Genomic DNA, 6,632 nt, shown 5'->3' on the forward strand with positions numbered 1-6,632 from the left:
GTGAGGCTAGATAACTTATTTAGTTCACACTTTTGAAAACTGAAAGTTTTCAAACTCAGGCAGCTCCAGCAACTCGTTCTCTTATGAGGACCTGAGATGATGACATCATGGTGGGAGTGTGTGCAAGGAGATGTCATGTGATATAGAATGCATGCGGTCCTGGGTTGAGTCCCCATCACTAACAAAAAAAGTGGGACAGGGGGAGTAGTATGGTGGCTCACACCTATAATCCCAGCATTCATAAGACTCAGGCAGAGGGATTGCCACAAGTTTGAGGCCAACCTAGGCTACATCCTGAGTCCCAAGCTAGCATGTACTACAGAGTAAGACATCTCAAGAAATAGAAGAAAACAAGAAGGAAATTACTACTCCCTCCAAGGGCATCAACACTTCCCATAATCTACTAAGCACCTCCACTCCCATCGTTTTCACATTAATACACTGAGGACCAAGGTTTCCCCAGGCCAACCCCTGGGAAGATGATCGAGGCATATGCAAACCACATATCTTAGTTAGGGCTTCTATTGCTGTGAAGAGACACCCTGAGGACTCCAACTCTCATAAGGAAACATTTAACTGGAGCTGGCTTACAACTGAGAAGTTTCGTCCACTATTGTCGCGGTGGGAAGCCGGGCAACACACAGGCAGATGTGGTGCTGGGGGAGCTGAGTGTTCTATATTGAGACTGACAGTAAGCAGGAAAAGAATGAGACACTGGGCCTGGGACATTAAGCATCTGAGACATCAAATTAGCCATCTTTCTAACCCCTGTACTGGTTTTTTCAAATACATTTTGTCAGCTTTCCTATCTCGTAGGGTACTGCTGTCTTCAAGCCATCTGGGACCTTGAGATTATGGTCCTCGATGTCTCTGGCTTTTGAAAAGGAAGTAGGTAGAGGTCAGAAGGGTCTGTGGTCATCTGCAAGAAAGAAATCCCCAAGCACCAGTGATATCTCCATGATCAGCCACCCTGGAAGCCTGGGCTCCACATGGATTTAGACTTTTAGTCCTTTAGATGAACTTCATCTCCCAGGGAAGACACTCTGTGGTGGTTAATATTGTCAACTTGACAGTATCTAGTGTCACCTAATGGACAAAAGTCTGGCCGTGTCTGAGGGCGTTTCTAGGTTGAGTTCATCGCGATGTGAAGACCCACGGTGAGCGTAAGGAACGCTTACACTATGGGCTGGAGACCAAGACTGAATAAAAAGCAGAACCCAGAGGCTGCTGAGGTTGCTCAGCAGGAAAAGGCACTTGCCACAAAAGCCGGACAACCCCAAGTCCAATCCCCAGAACCCGTGTCACGGTGGCAGGAGAGAATTGGTCCCATGCAAGTTGTTCTCTCACTGCCACAGGCATGGCGTGGCCTTCGTCCACCACCACCACACACGGCCATGATGCGCTGTACCCTGGAACGGCCAGCCAGACTGAAACCTCCCTGCCTTAAGTTGCTTCTGTCAGAAATGCTGTCCCAGCAGAAGGACACACCTCAAACAAAAGGACAATGACAAATTAGTGACAGAAACGCTTATTTCCATTTATTTGATTGTAAACATCGATTGTAAACACAGGGTGTGGCAGATCTGTAATCTCTGGACCCCAGAGGCTCAAGACAAGGAGACCGAGAGTTCAAGTTTAGCCTGAACTACAGAGTGGAACTCTGTCTCAAAACAAAATAGAAGAAAAAAAGAAAAGTTGACCTAGCCTAATTTAAGCAGAACAGGATGGGTTCTGGACATGAGAAATAATGGGAGTCAAAGCCATTGCCTTGGTAACAATTGCATGTCTTAGCTTCTTAAAAGGAACAACTACAAAGAGAACACATGGTGGAACTTGTGGCTCTAACTACACATGTAGCAGAGGATGGCCTAGTCGGTCAATGGGAGGAGAGGCCCTTGGTCCTGTGAAGGCTCGATGCCCCAGTATAGGGGAACGCCAGGACCAGGAATGGGAGTGGGTGGGTTGGGAAGTGGCGGGGGGAGGGGGCCTTTCAGAGGGGAAACTAGGAAGGGGGATAACATTTAAAATATAAATAGAGAAAATATCTAATAAAAAATTTTTAAAGGAATAAATAGCAAGTTCTATGTGCGATAAATTCCATATAGAAAGGATAAAATAAAACCTATGACTCAGAGCTGCCACTACGGGTCAGAGGGAAGGCCCTTGCTACCAAGCCTAACAAACTGAGTTGGATCCTCAGGGACTCACAAAGAGAGAACAGATTCCCACAGGTTGTCCTCTGACCTCCATCATGTAATGCATATACAAGGGCATGTGCACATACCTGTACATACACACTCACACTCTAAATAAACGTTTTTATTTTAAATCTATGATTCAGCTGTTCGGAGAGTTCTCAGTTTTACCTTGTTTTAACAGGATCTCGTATAGCCGAGGCTGGCAGAGGATGGCCTTGAACTCGTGATCCTCCTGCCTCTCCCTCTTAAGTGCTGGAGTTACGGATGTGTGCCACTACCCCTGACATGTAATTGTAATCAAACAACAAGCTTGGGAGTCTAAGGTTAAAATTACACAGGAATTGGAGATCCTGATCCTAGGTCACGCTGGTTTTCTAGTCAGCAGCTAGCAGCTTTCCATCCCATTCTGTCCTGAGCGGTTCGGGGCTAACAGGCAGGGCCTGTGCCAGGGTTTCCACTGGATCACAGCCACTGTCCAGTACACAAGGTGTCCACAGCTGCCCTTTCTGAGTCGGGTGAGAGCTTCAGGCCCACACCATCCCTGAGGGAGCAGTGACCCTCTGCAGTTTGCAATCAAGAGCTGTCTGGTTCATTTGGTTGTCGACCTGATATACCTAGAGAACACAGACAGACCCTCACCTGAAGAACTGCTTAGACCAGACTGCCCCGGGGGGGGGGGTTGTCTGTGGAGCATTTTCTTGATTGCTAGCTGATGTGGGAGGTAGACGCCCACTGTGGATGGTGCCATCCTTGGGCAGGTAGGCTTGCACAGGTACCTGGGACAGGCATAGTAATGCATGCCTTTAATCCCAGGCATGGCAGATCTCTGTAAGTTCAAGGCTAGTCTGGTCTGCATAGCATGTTCCAGGAAGGCCAGAGTTACAAAGTGAGACCCTCTCTGTAAAAAAACATAAAAAAGATAATAATAATAAAAATAAAAGAAAGGTACCTGACGCATCCCCATGACACACCTCCACTGGTGTCTGCTTCGAGTTACTGTCCTGAGTTCCTGCCCTGGCTTCCCTCTTCCACGATAAACTATAACCTGTAAGTTAAATAAGCCCCTTTTCTCCCCCAGTTGATTTCAGTCATGGTTTTTATCACGGCAACAGAAAGCAAACAAGAACAACAGCCAAGTCAGAGAGGAGGCAGGAGTATATAAGGGCCCACAAAAATCTATAGCTATACTTGCTCTTTAACAGTAGACCAATCAGTCCACCACAGCAGCTTTGGTGTCCACTGTCTTTGGACATAACCAGAGCGACTGGCTCCTCTACCAGCCTCCCCTTTTAGATTCCTAAGGGAGGCACCTGATGGACCATCTCCCCGGTAACCAACGGAGTACATGGACCTGCCATCCCCTGAGCCAGTGCCTACCTGTGGTCCAACTCAATGTAGCCAGCTAACAATAAGTGCTAGGACCAACATTACCACCTAGAGGATGATGAGGGCATAGCAGTCAGCATCCACAGTCTTGAGTTTTAACAGTGCAATACTGCCCCTAGAGGATGATGAAGGCATGGCAGTCAGCAGCCAAAGTCTTGAGAGCCCAATAATGCAACACTGCCCCTAGAGGATGATGAGGGCATGGCCAGCAGCAGTCTTGGTGATGCAGCTCCAGTTGGATCTCTGAAGGTTATCTGGGAATGGCATGTCCTCTCCCAGGGGACCCATGAGCCATGGCCAAGCCCACCAAATGGGCACTTTCCGTCCAAAGCCTGTGGGCTACTTCCTCGACCTCAGCCTCGGGAGATGGAGCCTTCTCTCTGAGTCCATCAAAGTACTTCCCCGACACATTCTCCAGCTCCTCTGCCACAGCCAGGTATGTGCTGGGCTGGGCCGCCAGCTGGGGACTCTTGAACAGCAGCCAGAAGGAGGGGCCTACAACCAACCACAGAACAGTCAAAAAAATAAAAAAATAAAAATCCCCCGCTCCACCCTCGGGGAACCCAAAACCCCCAAGGCTGGAGGCTGCCCTGAAGTCCCAGAGACCCTACCTCCAGGCCTTTGTGTCTGCAGTGCCCTTTACCTAGAGGGCCCGTCCCAGGCAACACTCCCACAAATTCTCCCGAAAGGAGGGATGAATCCAAAAGCAGCCTCCTATAGGAAGTTTCCCTGAGTGTTCCCAGAAAAATGAAAGCACATTTTGTCCTATTCTATTTATTGTTCCTGGAAATAATCTTCGTTCTTCTTAGGCAGGGGCCTGTGTAGTCCAGGTTACCCCTGAACTCACTCACTATACAGCCAAAGATGAACTTAAATTTCTTACCCTCCTGCCTCTCTCTCCAGAGTGCTGGCAGGCATATCCCAGTGTGTTTGATTTTTATTTTTGTGGTGCTAGAGATCAAACCCAGAGCTGCAGAAAGATAGCCAGGCAGTTCGCCAACTGAGCTACATCTCTGCCCTCAATTTTTGTGGTATTCTCATGCTAAAATTCTTAATACATGCCCATTAAATGACTCTCAGACATTATAAATACCTGTCACGGTGCTCTATTGACTCAGACTACATTCTTGTACTTCTTCTCTCATACAGTACATCCCAACCGCAGTTTCTCCTCCCTCCACTCCTCCCAGTTTCCCTTCCTGCTTTCCCTCTCCCTCAGATCCGCTCCTCCTCGGTTTCCCTTCAGAAAAGAGTGGGCCTCCCAGGGATACCAACTGAACACAGCATAACAAGACACACTAAGACTAGGCACAAATCCACATGTCAGGGGCTGGTGAGGCAACCCAGTAGGAGGAAAAAGACCCCACAAAACCCTGAGCTACACAACCACAACATACACAGAGGACCTAGCACACACCCGTGCAGGCTTGGTGATAGCTGCTTCGGTCCCTGTGAATGAGACACTTAGCTGACTCTGCGGGTCCTGTTCTCCGGGTGTTCTCAATCCTGCTGGCTCCTACACTTCTCTCTCCCCCTCTTCTCTGGGATTCCCAAGCTTCAAGAGAAGGGATCCCATGAAGCTTTCCAATGGAAGCTCTCTCCACCTAACGTTTGGCTGTGGGTCAGACTAGATTCTTGGCCAGACACTGAGCAGACCAATTTATGGGCATACTCGGCTCGTTTTCCCAGTGACAGTGAGGGTAGTCCCGTCATGGACCTGACACTAATACTCAATTCAACAAGCATGGTGAGGCATGTCTGTGATCCTAGCACTCGGGAAGCAGAGGCAGGAGGATCAAAACCTGGTCTATACAGTAAGAGGCTATTAAAACTGGGAGGTGCAGGCTGGAGAGATGGCTCAGCGGTTAAGAGCACTGACTGCTCTCCCGAAGGTCCTGGGTTCAATTCCCAGTAACCACATGGTGGCTCACAACCATCCATAATGAGATCTGATCCCCTTTTCTAGTGCGTCTGAAGACAGCTACAGTATACTTAGATATAATAATAAATAAATCTTTAGGCTGGAGAGAGCCGAAGTCCTGAATTCAAATTCCAAGCAACCACATGATGGCTCACAACCATCATTACAGCTACAGTGTACTCATATTTACATTAAATAAATAAATAAGTAAATAAAGATAAATAGATAGGTAGATAGATAGATAGATAGATAGATAGATAGATAGATTTAAAAAAAAAAAAAAGGACTGGGAGGCACATTTTCCTGAGTCACTTAGTTTTGAATGAAGCCAGGGTTACCCCGTGCACAGCCTGACTCCGGGAGTCAAGATATATCCTCTAAGACAGTTTTCTTACTCATCAATGGGGCTCTAGCTCATTTTTGGCTGATCCGAGGCCAGAACCACACAGAACAATGACCTTCTACCCAAGGAAGACATGGGGGAGGTAAAGCCAGCAGCCAGGTGTGGTGACACACACCTGTAACCCTAGCACTCAGGAGGTGGGAAGATCAGAAGTTCAAGACCAGCCTAGACTAGATAAGGCCATGTTGAGAAAAACAAAATTGTCACACGTGATGGCACATTTATTTAATCCCAACACTCAGGAGACAGAGGAAAACAGATCTCTGTGAGTTCAAGACCAGCCTGGCCTACATAACAAGTTCCAAGCCAGTCAGAAATATATAGTGAAACCCAGTCAGAGAATCAAAAGATGTAAAGTGACAGGCTCTAAGAGGAAGTCTCCAATCCCCAGGAGAGACAGGCTCTGAGAGGGACACCAAGCTGGAAGGGACTCACCAAGCATGAAGCCGGAGAAGGCAGAGTTGTGCATGCCCGTATGTCGTCCCAGCTCTGTCCTGGCCACGCCAGGGTGCAGTGCGTTGACCGTCACACCAGTGCCTGGGAAAAATAGAAACATCGGTGGTGAGCGATGGGGAGATAGTTCAGTTGTTAAAGAGCTTGCTGCAAAAGCAGGAGGGCCTGAGTTTGATGCCCAGAATACAGGTCAGAACACGTGTCCGTGGTGGCACACGCTTGCCTTCCCCAGGGAGTGCTGAGGAGGCAGAGACGGACAGATCGCTGGGGC

The 6,632-nt window shown here is 48.2% G+C and overlaps 1 protein-coding gene across 1 annotated transcript in view; it reads right to left on the bottom strand.

Annotated features, from left to right (window-relative positions):
- Positions 1-6,632, bottom strand: part of Rdh13 (retinol dehydrogenase 13) — a 26,562-nt gene that overhangs the window by 3,380 nt on the left and 16,550 nt on the right. The window lies entirely within an intron of this gene.

Source organism: Mus pahari, chromosome 19 (genome assembly GCF_900095145.1).
Source record: "Mus pahari chromosome 19, PAHARI_EIJ_v1.1, whole genome shotgun sequence".
NCBI classification, from domain to species: domain Eukaryota; kingdom Metazoa; phylum Chordata; class Mammalia; order Rodentia; family Muridae; genus Mus; species Mus pahari.